This window comes from Rhinoderma darwinii, chromosome 5 (genome assembly GCF_050947455.1).
Source record: "Rhinoderma darwinii isolate aRhiDar2 chromosome 5, aRhiDar2.hap1, whole genome shotgun sequence".
Lineage (NCBI taxonomy): Eukaryota > Metazoa > Chordata > Amphibia > Anura > Rhinodermatidae > Rhinoderma > Rhinoderma darwinii.
Genome location: NC_134691.1, coordinates 109,695,834 through 109,715,110, shown reverse-complemented (window position 1 = coordinate 109,715,110; position 19,277 = coordinate 109,695,834). Strand labels below are relative to the sequence as shown.

At 41.4% G+C, this 19,277-nt stretch overlaps 1 protein-coding gene across 1 annotated transcript in view; it reads left to right on the top strand.

The window, feature by feature from the left end:
* The first annotated feature begins 3,999 nt into the window (after positions 1-3,999).
* Positions 4,000-19,277, top strand: part of EPB41L3 (erythrocyte membrane protein band 4.1 like 3) — a 235,667-nt gene continuing 220,389 nt past the window's right edge. The window contains exon 1 of the mRNA XM_075826402.1: positions 4,000-4,144. The gene's annotated coding sequence lies outside the window, so the exon portion shown is untranslated. The remainder of the gene's footprint in view (positions 4,145-19,277) is intronic.

Below are 19,277 nucleotides of genomic sequence, written 5' to 3'. Positions count from 1 at the left end.
TCGTGGGAACCCAGCCTTAGGCTGGATTCACACAGTGGCATGTTTTTCCTTTTGCCTTAAACAAAGTTTGCGTTTGTCGGGGTTTGTGGCGTTTTTTAAAAATAACAAAACGCAGCATGCTCGAGGTATGGCCTTTCCTTCTGCTTTTTTTTTTTCCATAGGCTTTTCTTTAGGATTTAAAAACACCAGGGAACTCGTCTGTACAAAATTATAAATGCCATAAAAAACGCTTGTAAAAAGCGCCATGAAAAATGCAGTAGCAGTAGTACAGCGATTTACATAGAGTACAGCGGGCCCGATTACATGATGAAATCATGAAGGAAGACTGCGCAACTAGACTTCCGGTCCCCGGCCAGTGCTATAAAAATCTATTAAAATCTCATAAGCTGCACGGCAGGGGACCGGAATGTATATTAGAGAGTGTAGGCAGGCAAAAGATGACAAATTTATTGCAGTGGTGCGTGCTGTATAAATTTGGCACTTGCTAGACGTGTTAGACACTTTTCTCTCCCTTACACCACCTCTTGGTTGGCTGACTTTAGACCAATATATTGCACCCATGCCCCCTTTTCTAGACACTTTTAAAAAGTCAAGTGAGGCGCAAAAAGTGTCTAAAACGCATATTAAATCTCCCTGTGGAAAAGCTTAGTAAACCGAGGATGGCGCGATTATACCATCCATAGGTTTCAAATATTGCCGTGGTCAGGCAATTTTGCCACGTGACGGGCATCCTGCTCTTCTGCAGCTGAATGATTCTAGCCCATGCCAGATACGGAAGATTCTGCTGCCTGTATCTACACATGTGCTGAACGTATTCATCTATGGTTCGGAGTAGCACAGAAGGGCAGGCAGCTTAGGAGGTGGTCACGTGGCAAAATCACCTGACCACCGCCATCTTTGAAATCTATGGACAAGATAAGTGCGTTGTTGGCTGTTTACTAAGCCCCTCCAGAGGGAGAAGGGGGCCCTGAAATGTAGCGCAGAGGTGTGTGATGGGGGTATTTACAGTTGTCTGTGTCAGAACGCAGCAACTTAGGGCATTTTGAAAAATGTCATTAGAAAGTGGTCAATCCCTTAAAGTACCAATATGGACAAAGATTGAACATTTTTTGTGTTTTATATATGAAATGCATGCAATGTCTGACAAACTCTGTATTTACAACCTTCTAAATATTCAACTTAAACAGAAATGAACTAGGCCCATGTGAATGGAGCCTTATGGTAAAGCGGGGTGGCACAATGGCAGCGCCTCAGCGGTCTCATCAATGATGATTAGTAAATGGCGACAAACAAAAATACCAACCCTTATGCTGCATTTCATAGCTGTGCAATTCCGCCGGTAAGCAGATGCAATGTACAGCCTCAAGAACGGAGTTGGGGGTCTACCAGCTCATGTTAATTTAACCCTTCATGGGTTTCTTGTACATGCCCCTATCCCTGTCTAATGCTAAATGTCCATTACACATGGTCAAGCTATTGACATTTCATTTATAAAACTATCCGACTGCTAAATATCTCATTCATCTCCGCTGCATAAAGTCCCAGCTGACATTTCACTGGGACTGCTAAGGTAATTTTTAGTAAGGTCACTTGCAATTACCAGGAAAAGAAAAACCTTTATAAAGAAAATGATATCCGCAATACAAGGATAATAGCTTATATAGTAGAAATAAAAAAAAATGTTCATTATCCGCTATTATGTGACAGACCGGTTCTATTACGGTGTCCGCTACATTTGGAAATATAGGAAATCATGACTTCAAACGTATTCACTTTGTCATGTACCTCAAAATCTGTGTCCGATAGCAATACAACAGTAACAATCGGTAATATTGCATTTGTGTAAGGCCAATTCACTTTCATAGATTAGAAACGTCACCAATTTGCCCACAACTGGCACACTGGACGTGTCCTAGTCACACAAGAGACTTGTCTATGGTGTGGGCTGTTTTTTGTATTGCGCAATATGCTACACATTGATCAACGTCTTACATTGCACATGACAGCATGGATAGGATACATGTAAAGGGATGACGTCAATAATTCTAATTAATAGTATTGGATATTGACCTAACCGTGGGGAAATCCAGGCAATATTCAGTGAGCTTGGATCCTCAATAGGAAAGATCATTAGTACCCCTAACATGTTTACATTGCACAACACATTTGCATTCACTGTGACTCTTGTGCTTGTGAATGAACAGTGATCCAGAGTCACGGGGTGAATGGTGACAGCGGCAGCAGATACATCATGTCTGTGCTGTCGGTTGCTAAGCAGCACTTTCCGGGATTTTAAGCTGATGTAAATGCTCATTCCCCATGCAATCTATATTAGTCATTTTCCACCATACGGTTTCCTTCCTTATATAAAGCCCGGGTTATCCTAATGTGGCTCAGGTCTATCTTTATTGTCATTGATTCTAGTGTGTGCTTTACTGCAGCGCACACTGTTATCATAACCACGGGCACTGGGAGAGCACTTTGCTTGCTGGGCACATATATTGGCAGCTTTCCACAAATTGGAAAATAATAAGTTCACGGCACCTTCCCCCTAATGAGCAGCGGCAACTTTATATTGTAAAAATCAAACACCTGCATGAAGACTTTACAATAAAGAGTTGCTGCTGATCTTTAGAGTGAAACTTTTTTTTTCTTTTTCGATTTGTGGATATTTGAAGTGACAATTGGAGATTATATATATATATATATATATATATATATATATATATATATATATATATATATATATATATAATCTCACAGCCAGCAGTTTTAGTACTCCAGGGGATTGCGTTTCTGTTGTTCTGCTCCGTCATAGTAGAACAACAAAAATATCGGCAGTGACTGATCGGTCGAAATGTGAATACCAATGGCGCCAGACGGAACCTGTTGACTTTAAGAAATTCCGTTTGGTTTCCGTCATGGTGTCCATGATTTTACTAGAATAAATGGCGCAGCAGTTTGGACCGGATCTGCGATGGAGGCTCCAACACCGATGTGAACATCTAGTCCTTTGCTTCGGATCTATTTTTTTTTACTGGATAGAATTACAGACAATTGTCTCCAAAATTTAGGCTTCGTTCACATCTGCGTTGGGGTCCCGTTCTGACGTTCCGTCGGAGCTTTCCGTCAGAACGAGACCCTGAACAGAGACAAAGCTGAGGTCGACTACACTATTGCTTCAGGCAAAACGACTGGTCCGGTGCACAACAGAGACAAATGGAAACCATGGGCACCGGATCCGTCACTATTGAAATCAATGGTGATGGTAACCGAAACCTCTGGTTTGTGTCTGTTTAGGGTCCCGTTCTGACGGAAAGCTCCGACGGAACGTCAGAACGGGACCCCAATGCAGATGTGAACGAGGCCTTACAGAAACCTGACATACCGGAGTTTAAATTATGGCATTTGCCATCCGAAAAATCCCATTGAAATCAATGGAAACCTTTCTTACCATGGTGACTTATCAGGGGAGACCATCCCCATTTATTTCAGTATAGGAAAAAAGTTCAGTTCGACAAGGGCTAAGACTAGTATTCATGCCCTGCTGCCACTATTGCGGAGGCCGGCCGGTGAACTACCTCTGTCATCTCTTCTTCCTGCTCGCCCTGCTGTGGTCACCATGGGCATGCAGCTCAGCCTCCCCCTCACTGCAGCCAGATGCCTGTGTAGCAGGGGGAGGAGGAGTTGCCTGGAGCAGGACAAGGATGCATAGGATGCTCTGAACAGCACTGCAGGGTGAATCATTGCTGTAGAGAGCAGCCTCCAGAACGCCGTGGTTGTCCCCTAAAGTAACCGAGCCGGTGTCCTAGTTTTACGGACAGCCCCTTGAAGTCCTCAACAACGAGGTCTCTAGTCCTAGTGTTGCCCCATTGCGGAGTGCCAGTCATCTGTGGGGACAACTCGTCTCCTGGCTCCTAGTCATTGCGGTAATTGGTGGGCTTCCCATCCTGTGGGCGGGGTTAATTGCATTGTGTGGTCTCCTATTGGCTGCGGCGTGCAGTAGAGGGGGCGCGCAGTGTGGTGAGGGGGAGCCGCCACTGCTGCTCTGCTGTGTGTTGGGCCGGGCAGCTGACGCGTGGCTGCACACTGTGGTGACCCGATTCTAGAGAGCAACCCCGGCGGCTGTGGTGCTGAAACCAAGGTATGTCCTGCGCCTCACACAAGCGCCCCTCAAATGCCAGGCTGCCGTCCAGTGCCAGGCTGCATCCATACGACTGTGCATGTAGGCGCTTTCTGAGGCACCATTTTCCGCCTTGCTGCAGGGTAATGTAAGGTGAGGGGCGCAGGGTGTCGCTGGATAGTGCTGCGCGATTCATGTAACATATGCTGCTCTCACTTTACAGCAATAATGTTATCATGTTACCTTCTGGCTGCCTGAGACAAATCACATCAGGGGCATGGGGTACTGTAGCAGCTCTGCGCTAATGGGGTCTGCACAGGAGACGTGTGTCTGGGGTGCACTTACCTGCCCTCCATGTTGGGGGAGGGGGGCTCTGCTGCTGTCTATTTATGGATGTAGTCGTGTTGGTCACTGAGCTCCATCCAGCTTGTGATCATCCCCAGCAGCAGCCCGTGGCTTCTGCAATGCGGTGGGTGTGGTGATATAGTAAATTGGAGATGTGGACCTCTGCAGTGCCAGGCATCCTCTCTGAGGTCCCTGCCAGTGTCTTCACGGCTCCCCTCCTCTCAGGACCTGGCTGCTGAGTGAGTACAGGACATGTGGCTTTCATTATACACAGCTGGACTCTGAGCAATGGAAAAGGCTGCTGTATCAATAGGTTATTCAGGGAGTGTTATCTGTCCTGTGCAGGGATAACTGGATCCCAACTCCACCGGATAGAACTAGTGGCCGGGCTCGGAGATCATGGCTGGAAGAGTGAATGTCTATGTATTATGTGTATATAGATTTCACTCATAAGCACCTGGACTACTTTCCCATTATTGACCTTCTTTAAATGATGTTTCCGTTGTTGTAGACTCCATCATAATTGTATAGTGTCTTCTTCCAGATTCTTTACTATAAGCTTTGCCCTTCTTCATCGTATTGTAGTCTAGTTTGATGCTGTGGTACGTACAAGTTTACATGACAGCCTATAGGACTCTGCTTTGCTCCCTTGTGTCGCCCTGTGGCATGATTTGATGTAATCCTCCATTGGCCTGTGCAGATCCTTGAAGCATACCCTCATTCTTGTTGACCTTAGCAGCCCCTCCCCAGATCCTATGGTCTCCTGAGATCACTAGACCACTTTAACTCATTCAGTACTTTATATAAACTCCATGCTTATTCTGGATCGCTTTAAGACCGGTTTTAGGTTGGCTTTTATTAGTATTTTTACATTATATTAATGTATTGCTCATTGTACGCAACTATCGGAACAAGGCAAATGTAATAAATGCAGTGACTGCTATTTGATCAACATATATGTTTATATAATCCATACAGCGCAATGTTGTAAGGAGATATAGTGTGTATATGACCTCTCTCGTTCTCAAATAATCTAATAATAAAATAAGAATGGCTGTATGTAATGCTTTACTATTGCACATGTTTTAGATTCTGTCTTTTTCTACATCCTAAACTGTTTCCTAGAAGATCATGTCACTTTTCTGAAACTTTAGTCCTTTTGACCAGTGAGTTATTATTCCATCTGCAGGTTGGGTTAGTCCAGTAGCCACACCCTGTGTGCAGCATCCCAATGGCTTATTGTCTTCTTCTTTTCTCACATGCTAATTATATAAGACACAACATGCAAGTATTGTATATATTACACAATGTATGCAGCATCCTACATTGCTATTGCATTGGTACACTATGTACTCGGACATCATTACAGCACTGGGAGTTAAGGGTGGGGCACCTAGTGACTGTCTGGATCTTCTGTATGATTTCACATCACTTATTGAGTGAATATGACTGGTCCCATAGTGGGCAGTGTAGGGAAGTGCTTTATACAGATGATGGACTCTTTCTGCATGAGTAAATACATTGCTAAAATTGCAGTCAGAATGTCTCCAGAGTCCTATCCTATTCTGATGTATTCTTGTGTTCTTTTCACCAGCTTTGTAGAAAACATTTGATGTAACATTGAATACTTTTCATCAATATTTGTCTTATTGAAATGTTAGAACATAAACACTCCTAAATCATCTACAAATAAAGTCCTTGAGATGCTCTTGGGAGAAGTACATGTAATACGCCAATGCTGCAGCATCAATAGGGTGATTTGCCTTTCAGAAGTCTGTGAAAGCTGGGTGATCACCCTTATAACAGCTGTGAGGTTGGCCAGTAGAGTTGGTCACTTTTGGTGAATAGCATGAATTAAAAACCAATCAAATGCTTATGTTTTAATGGGTTATTCTATTTTTAAGTAAATTTGTGTTTTTCTGGAAATTATCATTAATAATATTTTAGTCTTAAGATAAATGATCTGTGCGTTCTCCTATTTCAGTGGGCTGCTTTGGCTGTGAAATCTTATTACCACCCTCCTGTAAATGTATTCTGAGCCTTGTAAAACTTCTACTACCCTTAACAGTTAACATATATTAACAGTTATTTTGTGAGGTATAAACATGTTAATGCTAAATGAATGATCTCCATGCATATTGGTATTCTTACTGTATAATATAAACACTTGGGGAGAATTACAATGTAAAATGCGCCAGAATTCTGACTCAAATTGCACCATAAAACTGGCGTACATGCCATGCGCCAAATCTATTATGTGTTTGAAACACTTTTTACACCTCGCTTGACGATTTTCAACAGTGTCTAGAAATAGGGGTGTGGTTAAGATGAGTCGTAAAATCCATTAGATTAATGGAGTGCGTAATTCTTTCTGCGCAAAATATTGGTGTAAAGTACGCCAGCCATAAAGTGGCTTAAGAAACAGAAAAATGTCGAACATGTCTAGCAAGTCTATTCCCCAAATTTATCATACAGCCACTGAGATCAATTTGGCGCAGTTTCTGCCTGTCTGGTCTAGTTCTTAGCCTGTCTAACTTTAAGCCAGTATTAATTAATCTCACCCACTATGTACATGAGAGCTGAAATATGTTTGTCCAACAGGATAGTTATAATAAATTTGCAAAAAAAATGTTTCGTTGTGACTTGACATGTGGGGACGTTTAGTGGCTTCAGTGCAAGATGAGTTTGTTTTCAGAACAATTACGTTTTATGGTTGTATTCAAATGGCCGTTTTTTTTAATGGCCCGTGATTATTGGCTGTCAAAAGATAGGACATGTCCTATTTTTGGCCGTTTTCAAGGCCAGACGGCTCCCGTAGAAGTCAATAGATCAGTTTTTACCAGCCGTTTTTCAAGAAACAATCCTTTGTAACGGTAAAAATGCTGGTAAAAACTGATCCTGGCCGAGGACTCCATACACACAGCGCTACTTTGAGCGCTGAGCCCTGGGAAGCCCTTGACATTACTGTCCATATAAGGACAGTGAAGTCGGGGCTTCCAACAATGGAATCCCCGGCCAGAGCATCGCAAGATCTCTGGCCGTGGACTTCAGTCTTGCAGATAGCACCCCTACATGTAGATAGCACGCCCCTGCCTGAAGATAGCAACCCCCCATCCCCCGTAGATGGCGCCACTGTAGCTCCCTGTAGGAGTTTGAATCCCCGGCGGCCAGACCCCGCTCTGGCAGGGGATTCTGCTCCTGCAGAAGCCCCCTGCATCACTATCCATTTATGGACAGTAACTTCAAGGGGTTACTCTTGGTGCGGACAGAGACGTCAGGGGCTCCGTCTATGAGGGGAATCCCCGGCCCGCACTGGCAGGGGATCCGCTCTCCTGACTTCACTGTCCATATATGGACAGAGACTTTAGGGGCTCTTCTATGGTCGGAATCCCCGGCCAGAGGGATTCCGCGCCTACAGTGGCACTATTCACAGGGGAGGGGTGTGCTGTCTACAAGCGGGCTGCTATCTACAGTGGGCGTGCTATCTACAGGAGGGGTGCTATATGGGCGTGTGGCACGATCTACAGGAAACACTGTGGCTCTATTTGGGCACTGTGGTACTATCTACAGGGGACACCGGCGCTATCTACATGGGGACTGTGGCACTATCTATAATGGGCACTGTGGCACTATGTAGGCACTGACACTTTATATGTTGGCACTGTGGTACTATGTGGGCGCTGTGGCACTATATAGTGGGCACTGTCCCTTTATATGTGGGCACTGTGATACTATGTGAGCACTGTGGCACTATCTATAATGGGCACTGGTCACCGGCACTTTATATGTGGGCGCTGTCAATCTATATGTGGGCACTATGGCACTATATAGTGGGCACTGTCCCTTTATATGTGGGCACTGTGATACTATGTGAGCACTGTGGCACTATCTATAATGGGCACTGGTCACCGGCACTTTATATGTGGGCGCTGTCAATCTATATGTGGGCACTATGGCACTATCTATAGTGGGCACTGGCACTTTATATGTGGGAACTGGGGTACTATGGGAGTACTGGCCCTGTGTGGGCATTATCTACAGTGGGCACTGTGGCAGTATCTATAGGGACATTGCAGCACTATCTACATGGGCACTGTGGTGTTTTCAGGGGGTTGGGACAAAAAAAAAAACAGACAAATGAAACCCATCATTTTTTTTAACGGCCATGAAAAACTCATAAAGAAACAAACACGGCGCCACATAGTGTGAGTAAGCCCAATCAGACAGTCAGAGTATGACAGATGGATGCTTACCACAGCTGGATAGGTCAAAACACTTTGAAATAGAAGTAGATCGTGGAGAGTGCTGCTGCCGAAATCCCAAACGGTAACACCAATGGGTAACCGTGCAATATTGGTAATTAGAAGGTAGAAAGAAAGGGGATGTAACCACGGCGCTGCTACTCAATAAGGATCCAGAAATTGATAATAGTATTTATTGGTAAGAAGGCTACGCGTTTCAATGCCGCACCGGCATCTTCCTCAGGCCTGAGGAAGATGCCGGTGCGGCATTGAAACGCGTAGCCTTCTTACCAATAAATACTATTATCAATTTCTGGATCCTTATTGAGTAGCAGCGCCGTGGTTACATCCCCTTTCTTTCTACCTTATAATTACCATGAAAAACTCATGGCAAACTGTAAATGGATGAAAATTTAGAGACACTGATGCAAAATGGCCATGAAAAACTGGCAGTTGATCAGTTTTTAATGGCCATTTTTTTCCACTGTCGTGTGAATGTAGCCTTAGGCCTCATGCCCACTTCAGTATTTTCGTCAGGGTGCTATCCGTTGTTTTAATTGATAGCACCCTGACACATTCATTTCAATGGGGCCATACACACTTCCGTTGTTTTAAAGGAACCGTGCGGCCGTTCCGTCAAAAATAGGACAGGTCCTACTCCTGCCCATTTTTGATGGAACAGTCTCTGCCTTTTTATTGCTTTGGCCCGTGAAACAACAGACTGCACACGGAAGCCATCCGTGTTTCACGGAAGCCATCCGTGTTTCACGGAAGCCATCCGTGTTTCACGGAACCGTCCTTAGCGGCCATGTTCATGCAGCCTAAGGTGGATTGTACTGATTTCATGAGTAACAAAGTAAGTTGTGTATCAATACATTGGGGGATATTTATTAAATATGACCTGTCAGCTCTCCTGACCTGTTCGGTGTAGTAAATACTTTTATCCCCAATTGAATGACCATTTAGGAGCATCTGTTGCTCTGTTATTCCTCCTGGAAATGTATAAATATATCGATAGCTGTCGATCTTGAGAATGGTGGACACAGGCAGAGTACTGGCTGCTCTCCACATGGACATTGCAATACCTACAACCATAGGCCGTATTTGCACACATAATCCCAAAACATTACACTGTGCAAATAGTAAATCATGGTACTATATGGATGCAGAGACTAGCAGTTAAATGTCTAAACGAAACTTTGTAATTGAATGTATTTTTCTTTAGCAATCTAAGTCCTAAAGGAATAATGATGCTAAAACGTGGGTACAAAATGTCTGCAAACTGACTCCTTGCTTTGTTTTATTGGAATTAAGATACTCCTCATGTAGTAATTTGTAATCTGCTGTTGCGAGTCTCTTCAGCATACTGAATGAACCTTCCTATATACTGTATATTTAACATTCAGCTCCAGGCTTCATGGTGTGACTGACTGTGTGACAATGCATCTACGTCAGCCAAGTAGCACAAATAGAAGTCGGCCAATAGTAAAGAAAAAATCATGTACTATACCCAACCAGTGCATAAATGCAGGATTTAAAGTGTCACTCCGTATTAATAAGTGTGTGTAACATTACAAGTGACATCCATGCTCTATGAACACAGTGGACTACATTTCTCTCCCTTTCTGGCCAGTAATGACGGACTTAGTATTCTGCTCCGATGTAAGTGTCGTTGTCCTTTGTACAGAATTTGCTGGAAAAAACCCCACAATTCATTGCAAATGATCTCTGCTACGGATCCGTTACAGTACTTGGTTTAACAACTATAGTGAGACAAAGAGTTGCTCCAAGGCCTTTTCTGAGCCATTAAGGAGAAAAGTTGAGCTTTCCAACAACAAATAGACTTGGAAAGCGACTGCACCATTAAGATCGTGACATGAAATCTGATAGCTTGTGGCTTTTTCAATTTGGCTGTCACCAGTATATAGTAAAGGCAAGTACTATGCTATGACTTTACTAGAGGGAAGAAAATGCAAACTTAGAGGAAGTCGTCTGTCAGAAGCTGCATGACATATTTGTCTTCTGGATACAAAACGAAAATAGTGAGGCCACATGATGATGATTAGATGAAAGTGTGTAGTACCCAAATAAATGGGTATGGGAAGGTCACTGCTTGGGCAACTGTAGGAAAGGAATGCCCTAATATATGGCAATACGTCTAATAAATTCCTTTATGAATGGAATGAAGATCCCATAAGCTTTCAGGACTGTTCTATACTGTTATACTTTGAATCTTTCATTTACAAGTCCTTCTCAATGAATTAGAATATCAGCAAAAAGTTAATTTATTTCAGTAATTCAATTCAAAAAGTGAAACTTGCATATTCTATAGATTCATTACACACAGAGTGATCTACTTCCAGCATTTTTTTCTTTTAATGTTGATGATTATGACTAACAGTTAATGAAAACCCAAAATTTAGTCTCTCAGAAAACTAGAATATTATATAAGCCCAATTTCAAAAATGATTTTAATACCAAAATGTATTCTGTGAACAGCCAGTTTCTTTAGCAATGTCCTTTTGTGGCATACCCTCCTTGTGGAGGGTGTCAATGACGGTCTTCTGGACAACTGTCAAGTCAGCAGTCTTCCCCATGATTGAGTAGCCTACTGAACCAGACTGACTGTTGGACCATTTAAAGGCTTAGGAAACCTTTGCAGGTGTTTTGTGTTGATTAGCTGATTGGAGTGTGACCCCCCATGAGTCTACAGTCTCGAACTTTTACCCAATATTCAAATTTTCTAAGAGACTAAATTTGGGGGTTTTATTAACTGTTCGCCATAATCATCAACATTAAAATAAAAAAAATGCCGGAAAAGCTTACTCTGTGTGTAATGAATCTATATAGGAGTTTCACCATTTGAATTGAATTACTGAAATGAACTTTTTGATGATATTCTAATTCATTGAGAAGGACCTGTACAACGATGTGTATTCAACCTATAAAGCAGCAGTTACTATATTCAGCCTTTTCTGTAAGCTGTCACAAAAAAAGAATGCTAGAGTGACTCTTATGCTAGAAAATGATTACTTCAAAAACCAAACGTTGCATTATGAAAAAAAAAAAGCCTCAATTCGCTATATAATGATCCATTCAGATCTTTGTTTTTTTTGTTTTTTTAAAGAGTGACCAAGACACAATGTAATTTTTCCCACGTTCCATTGCGTATCATTATTCGTCTACGTAAAGTGTTTGCTTTCACAATGTAACCACCAGATCTTACCTCTCCCCCACCAAACCAACACAAATACGTGCTTGCCATATTACGCTTGCTTCAGAGTGGGGGAGTGGTAGTCAACTTACCTTTACTCTCTGTTGCTGGATAGCACCTGCAGTGAGCGGGAGTGGTACATTGAGACCTTTACAAGAGATTAGATCAGGATGTGTCCTCTGCTGACTTTGGTTCTGTACATATTATTACTGCTGCTTAGAAATCAGAGGGGCCTTATATTGGGGATCTCGTCTTCAATGTGTTTATCCTTTAACATAATAGCCAGGTTCAAATGAATTTGTGAACATCAGTTGTATGACTAAGTTAAATACTAAATTAGGGGAATTGATAAAAGAATAATAAATGTGCTCATAGGCTCTAGTACATTCTGCTCCCACAACTGTAAGATAAATAACGAACTTTAATGCAAAATTATTTCAGTTATTTAATAAAGACCATTTTATAACCCTGCAAATAGGACAAATGTATTATCTTATATACAGTGTACGCTTACCTCTTCACATCTACAGTGCTGTGACAGTGTTTGCCCCCACCCAATTCCTTAAATTTTTGCTAATTTGTCATATTTAAATGTTTCAAATTATCCAATAAATTTTAATATAAAAGACAACACGAGTAATTACAAAATGCAGCTTTTTAAATGATCCTTCCATTTATTAAGGATAAAGATTTATTCAGGACCTGTATCACCAATGGGAAAAAATAATTACCCCGCCCCCGCCCGCTAAACCTAAAAACTACAACTTTTTGCAGTAACCACTGCAAATAAACTTTTTTGATAGCTTGCGAAGAGTCTTTTACATTGTGGGGAGGCATTTCACCTCCCTCTGCTCTGCAGAATCGTTTTATTTCGGCTACATTGGAAGGTTTTAGAACATAAACTGCCCGTTTATGCTTTTGCCACAGCATCACAAGGGGATTCTAGTCCGAACTCTAAAATCTTACTTTTGTTTCTTTTGAGCCATTTAGAGGTGGACTTGTTTGTGTGTTTCGGAACATTGTCCTACTGCGATTGAGCTTTAGGTCATGAACTGACGGGTGGACATTCTCCTTCAGGATTTTCTGATTCATGGTTCCATCAATTATGACAAGTCATCCAGGTCCTGCAGAATCAGAGCGGCCCCAGAACATCACACTACCACCACTGTGTTTTACTGTTGGTATGATGTTCTTATGGTGGAATGTGGTGTGAAACTTATTGGAAGAGCCATGTCTTCCATAAAGTTCCATCTGTGACTGATCAGTCCACAGAATATTATTAAGTCTTGGGGGTCATCTAATTTTTTTTGTTTTTGCGCAAATGTGAGAAGCCTTTGGGCAGAAATTACATTCATGGGAGCGTTACTGCTGACCAAAAGGAACACAGTTTCTTCCTTATTGTGAATTTTTGTACATTGACATTAACTGAGGCAAGTGAGACCTGCATTTCTTTAGTCTGGGTTATTTTGGGACCTCCTGGATAAGTGGTCGATGCGATCTTGGTGAAATTTTGGTATACCGCCACTCCTGGGAAGAACTGTTCCAAGTTTTTTCCATTTGTGGAGAATTGCTCTGACGGTGGAGAGCCATTCGCTGGCGTCCCCAGAGCCTTAGCAATGGCTGGTAGATTTTAATTCCTTTATTTGACCTATGCATTTACAATCTCTTCAGAACATGGCATCATGTGCTGCTTTTTGAGAACTTCTAGCCTGCTTCACATTGCCAGATAGATTCTATTTTATATTGATAGAGATATTTAGATTGAACAGGTCCGGCAGTGATCATGCCTGGATTGGGCTAATGAAATTTAACCCAATTGTCAATTGAATTTGATTAACTGGTTGATTTGGTGCTAAGGGGGCAATTACTTTTTCACACCGAACCAGGTAGGGCTGAACAGCATTTTCCCTTAAATAAATGAAATCACCATTAACCCCTTCCCACCACAGCCATTTTTCAGATTTTCATTTTCGTTTTTTCCTCCCTGCTTTCCAAAAGCCATAACTTTTTTTATTTTTCGGTCGATTATAGTCCTATGAGGGCTTGATTTTTGCCGAACGAGTTGTAGTTTTTCGTAGAGCCATTTATTGTGCCATATAATGTACTAGGAAACGGGAAAAATGCATTTGTGGGGTAGAAAATTAAACTAATAGCGATTCCTCCATTGTTTTTTGCGCTTCGTTTTTACGGAATTCACTGTACAATTAAAACATGTTAACTTTATTCTGTGGGTCAATATGATTACGGCGATACCAAATATATATAGTTTTTTTTTTATATTTTACTATTTTATAAGTAAGTGTAAAAAATAAAATTTATTTTGTGTCACCAAATTCCGAGAGCCATAACTTTTTTTTTATTTTTCCGTCAATTTAAAGAGGCTCTGTCACCACATTATAAGTGCCCTGTCTCCTACATAAGGAGATTGGCGCTATAATGTAGATAGCAGTGCTTTTTATTTAATACGATCTATTTTCGCGAGATCGCGCTTCCTCTGCTGTAACTACCACAGACAGAGTAACGAATTGCAGAGATTGTGAATAGACATCCCGTGGAATGTCTATTCACTGTCTAAACACTTCGGTATTGTTAATGTGTTCGTATAAGACGCACATACTGATCTAAAAGGATCCCTATGCGCTGCCTAAATGAATGGAGAGGAGTGTATGATGCTGATTGGTCAGCGTCATACACTCCTCTGTACAACGTCCACTTGGTCTAAAGTAAAAACACGCCCACTTGGGCATTCAGCAACTCATTAGCATAAATCTAAAATCGCTAATAAAGTGGTGAAAATAGATCGTTTTATTAAATAAAAAGCACTGCTGTCACCTACATTACAGCGCCCATCTCCTTATGTAGAAGACAGGGCACTTATAATGTGGTGACAGAGCTTCTTTAAATGGTATGAGAGCTTATTTTTTGCGGGATAAGCTGTAGTTTTTAATAATAAAATTTTGGTGTACATGCGACGTTTTGATCACTTTTTATTTCATTTTTTGTGGGAGATTAGGTGACCAAAAAATAGAGATTCTGGCGTTTACAATTTTTTTTTTACGGCGTTCACTGTGCGGGTTAAATAATGATATATTATAATAGCTCAGACTTTTACGGGCGCGGCGATACCAATTATGATTATTTTATTTTTTTACTATGCACTAGGGGAAAAATGGGGAAAAGGAGATTTTTTTTGAACTTTTAATGTGTTTTTTTTTTTTTTTTTTTTACATAAAAAAAACCACGTTATTTTACAAATTTTTACTTTTTTTATTAGTCACCCTAGCAGACTTCAACCAGCGATCGTTAGATCGCTTGCACTACATACTGCAATACTAATGTATTGCAGTATATCGTGATTCTGACAGGCATCTATTAAGCCCTGCCAGAGGCAGGGCTTAATAGGAGCACAAAGATGGCGGATATGGGGTCCTTCATTAGGCCCCCAGGCAACCATCGCCACCCTGCGATTCCATTGCGGGGGGCACAATGAGTTGTTAGAGGGGGTCGCCCCCTCTTTCTAACGATTTAAATGCTGCGGTCGCTAGAATGAGTTTGAGTATATGGAGTTTTGCATAGGATATGAATAGCATAGAAACTGTTTTAAAATGAATAAATACGTTTTTATAGCTTTCATGCATTTCTGATGGACTGACTAGGGTTCTATTAGTGGAAATGTAACGAGTCCAGCTCAGTGCAGCAATACTTGTGTTACATAAATAGGAATACACAAACACAAAATTGTGACAAGCCATAGTTTATGGCATCCTTGTGTAATGTATCAGATATTTTATTTTATTTATTCCTATTTTTTAGTAGACTTCTTTGCAGAAAGGGCAATACAATCCTGGTGTGGATATAAAGGGGATTTTATCCCTTTATTTATCTGTGCAGTAGCTGTGTTTTTCATTTGGCAGTTTATTCTCTAGGGACGCAGTAGAATCATTGTGCACTTCGCTTCTCTACTGGTTTTCATTTTGTTGAGATGGTTCAAAAATCCTATTGTGGTTAACATTTGTTTTATTAGTGATTTCCTGCTAAAATGGCAAAATATATTTAAAGGGAACCTGTCACCAGCATTTTAGCTAGAAAGCCAGCAATACCTGGTGAAAGTGGGTCAAAAATCATTGTTATCTAACCTATAAATATGTTCTAAGTAAGCTCTGTACCTTTTAGTATTCCGTTTTTCAGTGGTCCCGCGCCGTATGCAAACGAGCAGAAAAGCGTCAAATCTTCATTAGAAAAGAGTCAGATTTTCATTCCTCCAGCGTCTGAGTGACAGCTCCTCTCACTGCACCGCACAAGAAATCCCGCGCTTGTGCATTGAGCAAAGCTGCTGTTCTCACATTCTTTTACTGCGAATGCTCGGCGCTCAGTGTGACGTCATCACAGTCGGTTCGTCTCCGAATCCAGCCACCGTTTCCTGACAGCAGAGTGGACGAAGCAGTGCAGAGGTAAGCGTTTGTTGCTGTGCTGTATTGCTCTCCACCACATTTCTCGTCGGCAACAGTCATGCTACAGCTGGGTAGTGTAGCATGCATGCACGATGTTTTGAACAAAATTTAGCCAGACAGCGCCGGACAGGTGGCGGCGATGGGTGGGGTTAAGAAGCTGCATCACAGAGTGAAAAATAATTACCATAAAAGGTGCGAAGAGTTTATACGACGATATTTACCGACAGAGGAGTACTTCAGGAGAGAAGAGAACAGGAACAAACTTTGGACAGGTGGTCTGGCTCCTAATGTCTAGTGTTTTTTCAGACCTACAAAACTAAACTATTGAAATTTCCTCCCTATTTGATACGTTGATTTTAGCAACTTCTTATGACCATAGAAATGAAAATATGTTCTTGGATTGTCAACTTATTTAGGCCCATGTACATGGCCATAATTTTAATCCGCATTTACGGACCGTAATTGCGGATCAAAGTACGGACCCATTAATTTCTATTGCCCACGGACACCTTCCTGTATATTTATAGAAAGGTGTTCGGTCATAGAAATGACACGCAAAAAATAGGACTTGTCCGATTTTTGGGATTTTATGGACCTTGCCTCCTTACTTTATAATGGGAGCACGGCACGCAAATACGCATGACTGTCCGCGGCCTACCATACCCCTAATCACTGGCTGTGATTAGGGCACGGCCGTGTGCAGGGGCCTTATACTGCTGTTCTATCCAGTAGTTGCAGCTACTATATCTGCTAATATGTACGAAGCCCTAATACTTTACATGTTTTATATATGCAGGTTTTTTTCCAGCTGGGGATTTAGGCATTTCTCTTTCAAGATTTGTAACAAAGTAAAAAGTAGAATTTTGAGTTTGTATATGAACATTTGGTAATAGTTCTCAAGATGGTTAATGTGGCTTAAGAAATAGCTCAATTATTTGCTAAATCTTATCCACAGCTGTTTCCTGGGATGGGATTTTACAGATTGAGGTCCAAAACTACATTACACATTATTTTTATGTTCCAAAAAATATTTAGCCTATGCCACAGATGATTCCATATTCCTCGCCTGTTCGAAATGTTGGGTCCACCAAGTTGAATAAATTGCTGCTACTCCTTAGGGCTCGTACACACTACCAGATTTCAGCTCTGTCGTACAACCTTTAAGTTATATGGAGCCATAATACAACCTTTACAGAGGCACACAGAGGTCTTGTGCTATGCTCCATCAGATGCCATATTAAGGAGATATATACTCTCCTTAGAGGCATTCATTCTACTGGAAAATATTTATGTAATTTGGCTCCTTACAGAGGCACCTGATGGCATCATACGGAGTACCTACAACTCTGTAGTATGGTGCAGCAGGGACTTTGTGTATTTCCATACACTCTCTGCACCTTGTGCATGAGGCCTTAAAATGTGGATAGCGTCCAACCTACTTGTAAGTGTAGGGTCAGTTAGTTTTTATTGGGTTAAACCTTGATACAAATCCAATAATGTATCCGAGTGGTGACCACATAAGCAACAAAATCAAAATGTTTTAAAGATGAATATACTGTGGGGTTTTGGAAAGAACATAACATATGTACAACAGCAATCCATGATAAGTTCTCCAGTCTGTAATATGTCAATAATGGACTGAGCATGCGTTGTGAAATAAATTGCACATGCTCAGCCGATATGAGCTTTGAATATCAGGCGCTTCTATAGTGGAGAATGGGCGCATGCTGAAAGGCTGTCCCACTGATGTGACGCACTCATACACAGACCCGCACAAGATTATGTGTGCGTGACGTCCGTGGAAGAAGAGGAATTTTGGCAAAAGGCATAACGTGACTAGTGGACCTAGCAGGGAAACAGTGGGTTTTTGGAAATGAAAAGTATTTACGATGTTGCTTATTTTGCATTGTATGGGAGATTGAGGAGGTGGTTCTTTCTCTCGTCGGACAACCCATTTAAGGTTATGTTAACACGGCAGAAGTTCAAGCTGAAAACACAAAGCTGATTCCGTGAAAAAACCGCCTCAGAAACCCAGGCATTTTTGGAGCTGCTTTTCAAAGCGTTTTTGATTTTTTGCAATAGTTTTCAAAGCGTTTTTTTAAGTATCAATGGGTAGTATGAGGTTGTACAATGCTTCAGTAAGTGGTGTCACTTTTTTATGAAGCGTAGCTTAATAAGGAGTTTTTAAAAAAAAATTATCAGCGTAAAAATACGCCTTGTATAAACTATGCTTTGTTTTCCATTGAAATCAATGGAAACTGTTAACAGGCATATTTCAAGTGTATTTTGAAAAGTAATAAGAGCGTTTTCCAAAGTACGTCTGAAAATATCCTGTGTGAGCATGGCCTTAGAGTAGGCTAGCTTGCAGATTGTGTGCATAGTGGGAGAATAGTAGTTCTACATCACTATGGGACTCTCTTCATGCAAGCTATTAGTTTTTCATTCCTTTTAGTTTTGCTATTAGTAGGCCTGCTGTGTTTAGTGCTATAGCAGCCGGGGAGCCTTGAGTGAGATGAGTTTTGTGTGGGTCCCTCTCCCACCAGAATGGTGGCCGGGCTGATATCTGTGTGCAATAACGGGGGCAATCCTATTGTAGTGATGTTAGAGAATACTGGCCCATTGTCAGCCAGTGGACAATATCAGAAGTAAATGTTGATGTGCAATAAATCAACTTTGCACTAAACCGGATTTATTATCGTAAGGGATTATTTTATTCCATGTGACCGAACAAGTCAACTATAATTCCTTCCTGTAGCTAAAGGAGAAGTGATTGTAATTAGAAATATGCCAGTGTTAATATTTCAACTATGATCAAAGTGTATTTACCTACGCATGTAATTTGTATTGTACATTAGTGGTGTAGACCGAATGTCCTCAAGGGGAAGGTTATATGAGACGCGCTG